The following is a 13,266-nucleotide window of genomic DNA, read 5'->3' as shown; positions in this document are numbered from 1 at the left end:
CCAGTGTGTCATGACCTGGGCAGCTGAGAGCTCATCACAGGGTGACAGCGGGATGCAGGACTGCCCGTGAGCCAAGGCTCCAGCCCCTGGAACGTACTCCGTTGTCCCATTGGACTTCACTTACAAAATACAAATTATAAGATAAAATGATTAAGAATTTTAAGACAGAGACCTTGGACTCTGAGCATGGGGCCTTTCTGAACATGAATCCCTCTGTAGCTGTACTGGTCATGTGTCCATGGAGACAGCTGGGCACGCAATCCCCAAGCCTTGGCTGTTATGTCGTATAACATTTCCAGATCAAGCTAGTAAATCCTCAAAGAATAGGAATGATAGCATAACATATTATGTCGCTCCTCATAAATGGCTATGCTGCATAGTCTGAGCCCCACAGTATACATTACGGTAGCATACGTCAAAGGCTATTCACTGAACATTGATATATCAAGACAGTGAACCAACAGCAGGATCTAATCCAAAATTAAATACTCTCTTGATGAGTGTTCATCTAGCTTGTAAAATTTATACACAAAACAGACATTTCACTTTCTATAGATGTTTCCAAAATCTGAGGATCTCTACATAGGTACCTCTTAATTATTTTTTCTCTACCAAATTGATCAATGTTTAAAGGAAACCGCATCCACAGATAGAATCCAGAAGGGGGAGCTCTGAGCTCATTTAAATATCAGGATGTGAAGTTTCTAGTTCAGAGTGTATCCATGGAGAGCAGGATGGTCTTGAAGTATAATTAGTTCCAAGGCAGAATTTTATCACTTGAGCCTTTGGGGAGTGGTAACATGTAAACACTTATTGAAATGTGGTGGTGGGAAGAGGCCCGATCCTGTGTGAGTCAAACAAGACAGATGCACATAAAACCAAAGGGTTTCTGCCCTCTGAGATGATGTGTTCCTTGATTGAAGATATATGTCACATAGTAGATTTTCATCCATGTTAAGAGATAGCAAGGAAAGAGTAAGGACGTCTTTGCAGCTTACAAATAGCTCTGACAAATAGAGATACAAACAGTGCAGCTCTCAGAATCTAGTATTTTTCCCAGGGCATCTTTGTAGAAAAAAAAAAAGAAGCTATTGACTTATGTTTCCATATATTAAGTTCTCATATCAGGAAGGATTAAAGTATATTGTGGGATGTCTTGTACAAATATAAATAAATCGAGAAATAAACAGCATTTTATAAACAGATGAGACAAAGCAATAGAAATGAAGGCTTATAAAGTGTATTGAATGGTAGACTTTGTTTTTTTGCCTCTATTTAAAAAAATTTTTTTTTAACGTTTATTTATTTTTGACAGAGAGAGCGAGAGACAGAGCATGAGCAGGGGAGGGGCAGAGAGAGAGGGAGACACAGAATCCGAAGCAGGCTCCAGGCTCTGAGCTGTCAGCACAAAACCTGATGATGCGGGCCTCAAACTCCAGACCTCGAGATCATGACCTGAGTCGAAGTCGGGTGCTCAACTGACTGAGCCACCCAGGTGCCCCGCCTCTATTTTTTATTGATGTAAAGCCACCTTAGTCTTTTGAGCCAGATGAAGAAATTAAAAGCGAGTGTTTTGTTAAGTCAGGAGTATGCTGGGACAATGGCTGGTGAAACTTGGAGGGTGTACTCATTCTCTTGATCTTTCTGCTTGGTTCTCCAGCTTGGATTTGAGATAAGGACATAGTTTGTAAAAGTTGGCAAGCTCTACCCAGCATGGCTAAATACAAAGACTTGGTTGGTTCTACACAGCTAGAGAGTTTGGGAGACTTTTTATCCCTGGGGTAAGGTTAGTAGAAGTGAATTGGGAAGGAATTGTATTAATTGACCTTAGTACTTTCCAAAAAAGGGCTGAGTTAGATTCGCAGAGTAGCAAACCAGAGACCTTTCCTGGCAACATAGCACAACCCACTGTCCTATTACGTTTCTTTGTCGTGTTTTTATTTTTTTACCACCTGGCTTTAAGGTGTGTGTTTATTTGCTTTTAATCTGTTACCCCACTGAAATGTAAGTATCATCCTGAAGACAGAGACTTTGCATTATTTTAGAGTCTATCTTCAGAGTGTAGAACTGTGCATGGTACAGAGCAGGTGTTCTGTAATTACTTGTGAAATGAATAAATCGATGAATGTGTAATGTCACATGATTTATCATTTTTTTTTGTATTTGAGATCAAACTCATGAACAGAGTAAAAGAAGAAAGAAAGGCAGCAAATGGAATGAAATGAAACATTTTGCAGTGCCCTTTAGTCTTTTTGCCTTTGCATCTTCCTAAATACCTCTCCGCAAACTCCTTTGAACTGTGAATCTTTCTTGTTGGCACTTTTCATTTCTTTCCCATGTTAATATTTTTCCACCTCTCTTACATTGTTGTAGTTACATCTAGCATGTTCAAGGACAGCAAATTATGCTTCTCCAAAATATGCCATGTTGGCATATTGATTATATTGAATTAAAGTTACTTAAGAAATAGCTGGTGCAAGAGAGACACCCTGGCTCTCTTTTGTCTCCCCAAAAGCAGGAAATAAACCTCTTGGGTGAAAAGGACCTTCCGAGCACCAGGAGGGTAGAAGGCGTACTAATTGCCAGAGATAAGGAATTTGAGGCTGAGAAGGCTGTATCAACAAACTCTGTTACTACATTAATTTGCTACCCCAAGCCCAAACCCTTTATTTTGTCACATCTTCACAATTATTTCTTTGTCCAAAAGCTATAAAAGCTGCCTACTTTGGTCACTTCTTTGAATCTCATATATTTGGGGCTCCTGTGCATGTGAAATTAAATTTGTTTTCCTGTTTATCTTATACCAGTTTAATTGTTAGACTAGCCAAAGAACCTAGAAGGGAGGAAAGGAAAGGTTGTCTTCCCTTACAATCAATGTCAGTAAGAAAATAGAATGTTTCATATTTCAAATGGGAATGTCCTTTGTTTGTTTGTTTGTTTATTTATTTATTTATTTATTTATTTAAAATTCAAGTTAGTTAACATATAGTATAGTATTGGTTTCAGGAGTAGAATTTAGTGATTCATCACTTACATGTAACACCCAGTGCTCATGCCAACAAGTGCCCTCCTTAATGCCCATCACCCATTTAGCCCATCCTCCACCCACCTCCCCTTCAGCAAACTCAGTTTGTTCTCTATATTTAAGAGTCTCTTATGGTTTGCCTCCCACACTGTTTTTATATTATTTTATTTTTCCTTTCCTTCCCCTATGTTTTGTTTCTTAAATTCCACTTATTTGTGAAACCATATATTTGTCTTTCTCTAACTTATTTTGCTTAGCATAATACACTCTAGTTCCATCCACATTGTTGCACATGGCAAGATTTCATTCTTTTTGATTGCTGAGTTATATTACACACACACACACACACACACACACACACACACACACACCCCATATTTTCTTTATCTGTTCATCAGTTGATGGACATTTGGGCACTTTCTTTAAATAATGGCTTGCCCTAAAGATCTTGCCTCTCTTTGTGTAAGTAGTTTCTTCCTCACCTTTCTTAGATGTCAGGAAAAAGTCCATGTATAAATGAAATTCTGTCTTCCAAGCAACATCTTACAAAGGACTCTTTTCATCTTTGGTCGCTGCTGACAGAAATGGTCTCCTTGAGCTGGGAGTGGGGAGGTGGTGGGGGGTGGGGAAGGACAGTCTCTTCTCCTTTCATGGCTTTTCCATTTACTGAGCGTTCTTAAGGGAGCGTTATGCACAGAAAGTAGGTGCTTCTATGTATTTTAATAAATATTATCTGAAATATAGTGTCAGGAATAGTTAATTCTTTTTTTTTTAAGTAGGCTTCATGCTCAGTGTGGAGCCTAACGCAGGTCATGAACTCATGATTTTGAGATCAAGACTTGAGCTGAGATCAAGAGTTGGATACCTGACTGAGCCACCCAGGCACCCCAGGAATAGTTAACTTCTAATGAATACAATTGAGACTCACACAGAAGGTCAGTTGTAGAGATTGGGAAGAAGAAAATGCCAACTGTGTGCGTGCGTGCGTGTGTGTGTGTGTGTGTGTGTGTGTGTGTGACAAATGTCCTGGGACCAACATCCTGAGATTTTTTGTGTGTGATGTGTTAATGTATAGAATACTGTTTCTTCCCGCACTGCCACTGTCTTCTCTCCACAGTAAAATTGCAGTTTACTTTATATTTTGCTTTGTATCTAGCACAGTATTGCACACTTCACAGTGTTTAATATGAATTCATGATTTGAAATTTGAAAAAGAATCAGCTGTTAATGGAAAGAATTTTGAGGGAGCAAAGGACCTAGTAAGATAAATAAGCCATATATTTAGTAGACAGAAGCACAAATTGAAAGGGTCATTTATGATGTTTTCTATGGACATTTTAAAGCTGCATTAATCAGTATAATAAACAATCATTAGAAATGTTTTACATTGTTTAGCCAAGATATCTTTATTTTTAATATGTAATTAGGCTTAACTCTAGGACTGGTATCTATTTCTTCTTGTAGGATATATTCACATATTTATCTAGGTAAAAATTCATAATGCCAAGGTAGCATCATTTTGCTTCATTCATATTCCCTAGTCAAGATCATACCGTGTTTCCTCTGCTGCATAACAAAAACCAGGTTCTTTGTTCTGTCTTGAAAGGTGATACAGAATGAACTCAGCCTGCCTTTGTTTGTCTATATCCTATGCTGTATTAGTCTTAGTGAATAATCTAAACTCAGGACAGGCTCTCATTTTTAGCTCTTGGTGGTGCTGACACACACAGAAACACAGCGTTTTACAGTTTACAAGTTTAAGAGGATACTGTGTAGAATACAACCTCACAAAAATAAGGTTATACAAGTATGCAATAAATTAAACAATGCTGACATGGATGTGATAAGGTATAGATAGGCAATAGCAAACTGTTGTGCTTACTGCTGTAGTTTATTTTTTAACTGAAGCAGAATGTAAAGTACCCAATTTTCATGTCATTGGATTCTATCCTTCATAATTTTCTCTGCTCAATTTCATCAGGTTCTTAGGTGTGTTCCAATTTAACCCTACATGTACTTACTGTTTGTGTTATGTTAAAGTTTCATCCAGTTACACTTTTGGGCTGGCGAGAGAACATTGCTGATGTAAATGAAACTGTCTTTTGGGCACATTTTCATAAAAAGCAAGTCCCAAAGCTATAGCAGGGGAAAGGCTATTTGAATTTAGGTTTCCTTTATTCTTTCCTTTCCATATTTATTTTTTTACTGTTGAGAATTAAGAAAGATTAAAAAAATAAGTGTATTTGAATTACTTCCCCCCACCTGTTATAGTAAAATTAAAAAGCAAAATATCAGTGTTCACAAAGGGGTGACAGGGCTTTGTACCTCCTAAGCCAAAGGGAACAGGAGAGGGCCTGGTGATTTAATGTAAGGTCAGGAGGGAGATAGATGCTCTTTTTTTTAAAAAAATGTATTTATTTATTTATTTTGAGAGAGAGAGATAGAGAGAGAGAAGAAGATTAAGGAGGAGGAGGAGCAGAGAGAGAGAGGGAGACAGAGAATCCCAAGCAGCTCCAAGCTATCAGTGCAGAACCTGATGTGGGACTTGATCCCACAAACTGTGAGATCATGACCTGAGTGGAAATTGAGAGTCAGACACTTAACTGACTGAGCCACCCAGGCACCCCAGAGATAGATGCTCATATAATATAGTATAATATAACATAGCGGAGCACTTCCAGAATAGTGGAATAAGAACTGTTGAAAATCCACTTCTCTATAAAAGCAATGAAAACATTAAAAAAAAAATAGTCAAGAGCAACATTTCCAAAACTCTGGAAATTAATCAGAGGTCTACAATAATTTGGGGACCATTTATGTAAGAAAAATGCTTAAATCTTGGTAAGAACAGTGAGTTTTGCAGTGTTTTAATTTGCCTTATCCCATCCCCTTCTCAGCAGCTTTGAAATCATGGTAGCCAAGAAAACCAGCAACCTAGTAGCCACTGGAAGGGGCAGAATGGGTTTGGAGATACTTAAAAGCCCCATTCCCAGTTAGCTGTCATTATTTGACTTGCCTATCAGTTCCCTGGAAACCCCACTGGCAGGGCTTGTCTTCATTTGACCTTTCTGTCTCAGTGGTAATAGCTTTTTCCCTGAGGCATTTGTTGAAAATGTGATCATATTTGGTTGTGATCATATCTGGACCTTGTTAAGAAGCTGGCCAAAATTTTAAAAGGAAAAGCTGGGTAACGAGATTTCCTGTGGGGGCTTGGAAAAGCTCTGACATACTCCTGGGAATCTAGAAGGTCACACGCATGTGCAAAGCCATGTGCATGTCTAGGAATAATCTGAGAAGGCTCTTATCTCTCACATCTGGCTGATCTCGAGTTCTTCCCAGTCAGGAAGTGAAAGCTAAGGCAGTGTAATAAATTCTCTGCAAAAGAGTGAAACCCACACAGACCACCTTAGCAAATGCTGGGAGACTTACTGGTTCTAGAGATTTAAGAAAATCTGTATCCAATTATTAGCTGATCCAAAGCTAACTTGGCAGAGACATCAGTGGCTGCACATGACAAAGAGTACAGATTTTACAGAATTAGTTCAGGAAAGCTATTATACACACAAACAGCAACAAACCTTGGGTGTGTGGGGAGATCTGATTTTCAGAGTTGCCTTATTATTATTATTATTTAAAGTATTTGGTTTTTGACTAAATGTTCAAGGCATTCAAAGAAAGGGAAAGTATGACCCATGCATAGGAAAACACAGTCAGGAAAAACACACTCTGAAGAAGCCCAGGTATTACTAAAACACCATAAATTACCAGGCAGACTTTAGATCAGCTATTATAGATATGTTGAAAGCATTAAAGAACTAATTAAAGAACTAAAGGAGAGTGTGGGAGCAAAGTTTTATCAAATAGAGAATATCAGGGAAGAGATAGAAATTGTAAAAAATAATCAAATAGAATATCTGGAGGAGAAAAGTTACAACTAAAATGAAAAAAATTCGCATGTCGTACTCAGTAGGAGATTTGGAGTGGCAGAGGAAAGAATGAAAGAATTTGAAGATAGGTCAATTGAGATTTTCTAGTCTGACAAACAGAAAGAAAAAAAAGGAATAATGAGCACAATCTCAGAGATAGGTGGGAAACCCTGAGTATGTCACCAAATATGACACCAAATTCTGGGAGTCCCAGAAGGAGAGGAGAAAGGAAAAGAATGCTGGAAACCACCCAAACCTGGGAGAGGCAGGGCATAGATTTTCCTCTAGAATCTCCAGAGTGAGAATGTCCTTATCCTTGCCAACACCTTGATTTCAGCTCAGTAAAACTGGTTTTGGACTTTTGGCTTTCAGAGGTATAGGAGGACAATGTTCTGTTGTTTTTATTCACCTGTGTTGGGGTAATTTTTTATAGCTGCCATAGGAGACTTGTTTGCTCCCCAACTCATCCTATGGGTCTTGTATTACCTTGATGCCAAAACCAAAGAGAAGAAAAAAACTACACACTTTTTGGATATAAATGCAAAAATCCTTAATAAAATACTAGCAAACTGAATCCAACAACATAAAAACAAACAAATGATCAAATAAACAACACAATTATATACCATGATCAAGAGGGTTTATCACAGGAATACAAGGTTGGTTTAACATTTGAAATCAAGGAATTACATTATATAAGGAGAATGAGGGATAAACCCACATAATCATTTTAATAGATGGAGGAAAATAGTTTGATAAAATCTAGTACCCTTAAATGATGAAAACACTCAGAAAACTAGGATTGGGGGGGGATTTCCTCAACCTGCTAAAGAGCATATATCAAGAACCCACAGCTAATGTATTTAGTGTCAAAGTGTGGGATGCTTTTCCCTTAAGATCATAAACAAATAAGAATGTCTGTTCTTGCTCTTTCAATTCAACATTGAACTGGAGGTTCTAGACAGGGTAATTAAACAACAAAAAGAAGTAAAAGACATCCATATTGGAAAGGAAGAAGTAAAGCAATTTCTATTTGCAGATTACATGGTGTGTATACAGAAAATCTTAAGGATTCTACTAAATAACCATTAGAATCCATAAATTTAGCAAGGTTGCAAGATGCCGTATCAATATAAAAACATGAATTGTATTTCTATATACTAGCAATGAATAATATCAAATTGAAATTAAGAAGACAATTTTATTTACAAAAGCATCAGCAAAAATGAAATAGGAACATTTAACAAAAGAGATGCAATACTTGTATGCTGAAAACTATAAAACAGTTTTTGAAAAAAAATAAAGAAGACTTAAATATTGTAAAGACATCCCATATTCACAGATTGGAAGATTGAATACTGTTAAGATGGCAGTACTCCCTAAAATGATCTATAGACTTGGTGCAATCCCTAACAAAATACCAGTTGGCTTTTTGCAGAAATTGACAAGCTGATTCTAAAATTCATATGGAAATGTAAGGGGCCCAGAATATCCACAACAGCCTTGAAAATGAATCAAGTTGGAGGACTCACACTTCTTGATTTCATAACTTACTACAAAGCTACAGTAATCATGACAGTATGGCACTGGCATAAGGATAGACATACAGATCAATGAAATAGATTTGAGAGTCCAGAAATAAACTCTTACTTTTATGGTCAATTAATTTTTGACAAGGGCACCAGCACAACTCAATGGTAGAAGGAATAGTCTTCAACAGATGGTGTTGGGACAATTAGATTTTCAATTGCAAAAGAATGAAGTTGGACTCCTATACTACACCATATATAAAATTTAACTCAAAATGAATCAAAGGCCTAACTGTAAGAGCTAAAAGTATAAAATTCTTAGAAATCATCATAGGAGTAAATCTTTGTGCCTTTAGATTCGTTAATGGTTTCCTACATATGTCCAAAAGCACAAGTGACAAAAATAAAAAAGACAAATCAAACTTCATCAACATTAAAAACTTTTGTGCTTCAAAAGGCACCATCAAAAAATTAAAATGACAAAACCACATTGAGATACCACCTCACACTGGTAAAAGTGGCTAAAATTAACAACTCAGGAAATGACCGATGTTGGCGAGGATGTGGAGAAAGGGGAGCCCTCTTGCACTGTTGGTGGGAATGCAAAACGGTGCAGCCACTCTGGAAAACAGTGTGGAGCTTCCTCAAAAAATTAAAACTAGAGTTACCCTATAAACCTGCAGTTGCACTACCAGTAATTTATCCAAATGATACAGGAGTGCTGATCGGAAGGGGCACATGCACCCCAATGTTTATAGCAACACTATCAACAGTAGCCAAAGTATGGAGAGCGCCCACATGTCCATTGACGGATGAATGGATAAAGAAGATGTGGTATATACATGCAATAGAATACTCCTTGGCAATGAGAAAAAGAATGAAACCTTGCCATTTGCAACAACTTGGATGGAAGTGGAGGGTGTCATGCTAAGCAAAATAAGTCAGGCAGAGAAAGACATCATATGATTTCACTCATATGTGGAATTTGAGAAAGTTAACAGATGACCATAGGGGAAGGGAAGGAAAAATAAGATACAAACAGAGAGGGAGGCAAACCATAAGAGACTCTTAAATACAGAGAACAAACTGAGGGTTGATAGGGGTGGAGACTTGGGGTTTGGGGAATATGGGTGATGGGCATTGAGGAGGGCACTTGTTGGGATGAGCACTGGGTATTGTATGTAAGTGATATATCATGGAATCTACTCCTTAAGCCAAGACTACACTGTATGTGAGCTAACTTGACAATAAAAAAAAAATTAAAAAGGCAATCCACAGAATGAGGGAAAATACTTGCAAATCATATCCCTGATATAGGGACTATTATAAAGAATATGGAATTATCTCCTACAACTCAAAATAAATGACAGATTACCCAAATAAAAAATGGGTAAAGGATTTGAAAAGGTATTTCTCTAAAGAATATACTCAAATGTCCATTGAGAATGTAAGATGCTCAACATCATTAGTCATTAGGGAAATGCAAATCAAAACCACATTGAGATGCCACTTCTCATCTACTGGGATGTCTATGATGATAATAATAGTCATAATAATGATGATGATGATGATGATAAAAAATAATAAGTGTGGGCAGTGATGTGGAGAAATTGCACCTTCATACTTTGCTAGGGGGATTATAAATGATGCAGATGTTTTGGAAAACTGTTCAGCAGTTCTTGAAAATGTTGTATTTAGAGTTAACATATGATCCAGCAATCTACTCCTGTGTATATATCTCAGAGAATTGAAAACATGTCTACACAAAAACATATATCCACATTAATGTTCAAAACAGCATTATTTATAATATCTGAAAAGTGGAAACAACTCAAATATCCACAGATTGATGAATGGATAAATAAAATGCAGTATAGCTATACAATGGAATATTACTTGACAAGAATAAGGAATGAAGCACTGATACATGCTTCATCATATATGAACCTTGAGAACATGCTAAGTAAAAGAAGCCAGTCACACAAGGGTACATAGTGTATGATTCTATTTATATGAAATGTCCACAAGAGGCAAATTCATTGAGACCAAAAGTAGGTAGTGATTGCCAGAGGCTGGAGACAGGGTGGAATGTGGGGAGGGGGGAGACTACTAACAGGTATAAAGTTTCTTTCTATGGTGATGAAAATGCTGTGAAATTAGACAGTGGTGATAGTTGCACAGCTCTGTGAATATATTATCAACTTGTCAATTATATACTTTAAAAGGGTGAGTTTCATATGTGACTTATGTCTCAATAAAGCTGTTATTAAAAAATATATATAATGTGACCTAAATATTGTACTCAGAAATGATATTAATTTGGATATAGAGCAAAAGGATATGGGAAAGAGGTTAATTCTTATAGTATTAGATGCCTCAGAAACAAACAAAAACCCGACTTATTCGGAGTTGATCAAAGAATACTGAAGAGAGGAGGAAAAAAGGCACCACTCCAGTATCTCTTGCTTCTTTACCTGTTGTCAAGACTCAGCTTTCATTCTTTCTACCAAGTAGCACAAACTTGTGCAAATCAGCCTGTGTAGTAATACAGTATTCATAAGGTGAATCTTCAGTCTGTTGCCACCCACACATCCTAACCCTATACTCTCCATATTATTCTTTACTCTTCTTAATAGACATATAATTTTAAGACTCATGTAATAACATTTCCTTCTATTCCAAATTATTGTACATTAGCAAATATCTTGGGAGTTTAAACAATATATCTTATTGTTATTTTAGCTGGGAAACATAACTAGTTATTTAAAAAAATAGGCCAGTTTCCTTTTCTAGCTTCTCATTTATGTCATTCTGTTTCATTGAGGAAAATCGAAACTAACCTGATTATCTCCCGGCTTCTCAAGGAGAAACTAATTTTTTTTTCCAGGGATTTAGATAGTTACAAAATTGTAGGACAGGCCAGAGGAAGAGAAGAGGTGGGGGTCTCCCCAGAAATCAGGAAATTATAAGCAGCTACTGCCTACATCCCAGGAAAAGCCTGACAGTGTTTCATGAAACTGAGGAAGGAAGCTGCTGTTGGTCTGAACTGTGGGCCAGAGTGGATTCTCCTCCTTCCTGCCTTCCAAAGCTCATGCAAATGATTCTTTTTGATGGAATCTCAGTTGGAATCCAGTTGGCAAGAGATTCTGGGACATATAATTGCCAAATTTCTAGCCCCTGTGGTACATCCCTGAGGAGAATATAGGAGAGCACTGACGAGAGTGTTACTGAGAAATAGCTAGTATGATATGCCTTTAGAAGTTAAAGTGCTGGTCAGAATGAATTTTATGATCTTTAACCAAGTACAAATCAAATAAAATAACACTAGGAATGCTGTGCTATTCTTTTACATCAAGCCATTTACTTCTGGTAAATTTAGCTTTGGGTGAGTAACATTTTAGGTTTAGAAATTAAGTTTTGTTCTTTAAAATACTAGATTTAACAGAAGACCATGGGGGAAGGAAAAGAGAAAAAATAGTTTCAAACAGAGAGGGAGGCAAACCATAAGAGGCTCTTAAATACAGAGAAAAAAACTGAGGGTTGGTGGGTGGGGAGAGGGGAAAACAGGTGATGTGCATTATGGAAGGCATTTGTTGGGATGAGCACTGGGTGTTGTATGTAAGTGATGAATCGTGGGAATCTATCCCCCAAACCACGAGCACACTGTATACACTGTATGTTAGCTAACTTGACAATAAATTATATTAAAAATATACTAGAAAATTTACTACTGGGGTGCCTGGGTGACTCAGTCTGTTAAGTGTCTGACTCTTGATTTTGGCTCAGGTTGTGATCTCATGGTTTGTGGGTTCAAGCCTTGGATTGGGCTCAGCACTGACAGTGCGGAGACTGCTGGGATTCTCTCTCTCTCCCTTTCTCTCTGCCCCTTCCCCAATCACATGGTCTCTCTCTGTCTCTCTCTCAAAATAAATAAATAAACTTAAAAAATTTTTACTGCTGTGTTTTGCCCATTTTTATATTTTACCTTTCTTATGTCTCTGGCTGCCAAATAACTAACTTAAACCCAGAACATGTTTGTATTTGTATCTCATTTCTACTGTAAGAAATTGCTGCAAACTTAGTGGCTTGAAGCCAAAAGTTTGAGATCAATTAAAAGTCAAGTGTCGGGGCGCCTGGGTGGCTCAGTTGGTTGAGCGGCCGACTTCGGCTCAGGTCATGATCTCACGGTCCGTGAGTTCGAGCCCCGCATCAGGCTCTGTGCTGACAGCTCAGAGCCTGGAGCCTGTTTCAGATTCTGTGTCTCCCTCTCTCTGACCCTCCCCCGTTCATGCTCTGTCTCTCTCTGTCTCAAAAAAAAAATAAATAAACATTAAAAAAAAAAAAAAGTCAAGTGTCAACAGGGCTGGTTTCTTCGGGAACACTGTGGAGGCTATGTTCCCTTGCCTGTTGTAGCTTCTGGAGGCTGCCTGCATTCCATCACTTGGCCCTTCCTCAAATCCCCCCAACCTCTTGATTCTATCATCCCATCTCTTTCTCCTCTTCCCCCATCAAATCTCACTCTGCCTCCCTCCTGTAAGGGCATTGTGATTACATTTAGGCCTGACCTGAAAAATCCAGGATAATCTGTCCCATCACATGAGTCTTAATTACATTGGCAAAGTTCCTTCTGCCATGTAAGGAAACATTCAGGGCTTCAAGGATTGGGACCTGGATATCTTTGGGGGCAATATTTAAAAAGTATATGAGCCTTTCTTTTCAAAGGAATTTACCCTCATTTCTGTTTTCTACCAATACTTTCCACAGTGGAAGCCACCAGGCCTATCTC

This window comes from Panthera leo, chromosome A3 (assembly GCF_018350215.1).
Source record: "Panthera leo isolate Ple1 chromosome A3, P.leo_Ple1_pat1.1, whole genome shotgun sequence".
NCBI lineage: Eukaryota > Metazoa > Chordata > Mammalia > Carnivora > Felidae > Panthera > Panthera leo.
This window is presented reverse-complemented; position numbering follows the sequence as displayed.